General features: G+C 42.4%; 1 protein-coding gene across 1 annotated transcript in view; it reads left to right on the top strand.

Annotated features, from left to right (window-relative positions):
• Nucleotides 1–269, top strand: part of LOC119588730 (zinc finger protein ZFAT-like) — a gene marked incomplete in the record, with an annotated part of 10258 nt that overhangs the window by 858 nt on the left and 9131 nt on the right.

The following is a 269-nucleotide window of genomic DNA, read 5'->3' as shown; positions in this document are numbered from 1 at the left end:
CTTTGTATTAAATGTCATTTCCCCATTAATATGTAAAATATCATGGCAATAACAAATAAGAATGGTGGATAGCAGTCGCAAATGTGACAAAGATTTTGCAGACTCATGGTACTGGCCATTGCAGATTTATTGGTCAAGGTATGAAATTAGCGGTGTCAGATCCAGGTATTTGCCCGGATTCTATCTCACTGGAACATACGAGGTGAAGAGTTTACAGATCAGGCATGTGGTAGGGTGGGTGGCAGCCTCCCTTGAAAGGGGGGGTTAAC

This window comes from Penaeus monodon, chromosome 24, assembly GCF_015228065.2.
Source record: "Penaeus monodon isolate SGIC_2016 chromosome 24, NSTDA_Pmon_1, whole genome shotgun sequence".
NCBI lineage: Eukaryota > Metazoa > Arthropoda > Malacostraca > Decapoda > Penaeidae > Penaeus > Penaeus monodon.
Note: the sequence above shows the minus strand (reverse complement) of the source record. Positions and strands in the feature narration are given on the sequence as shown.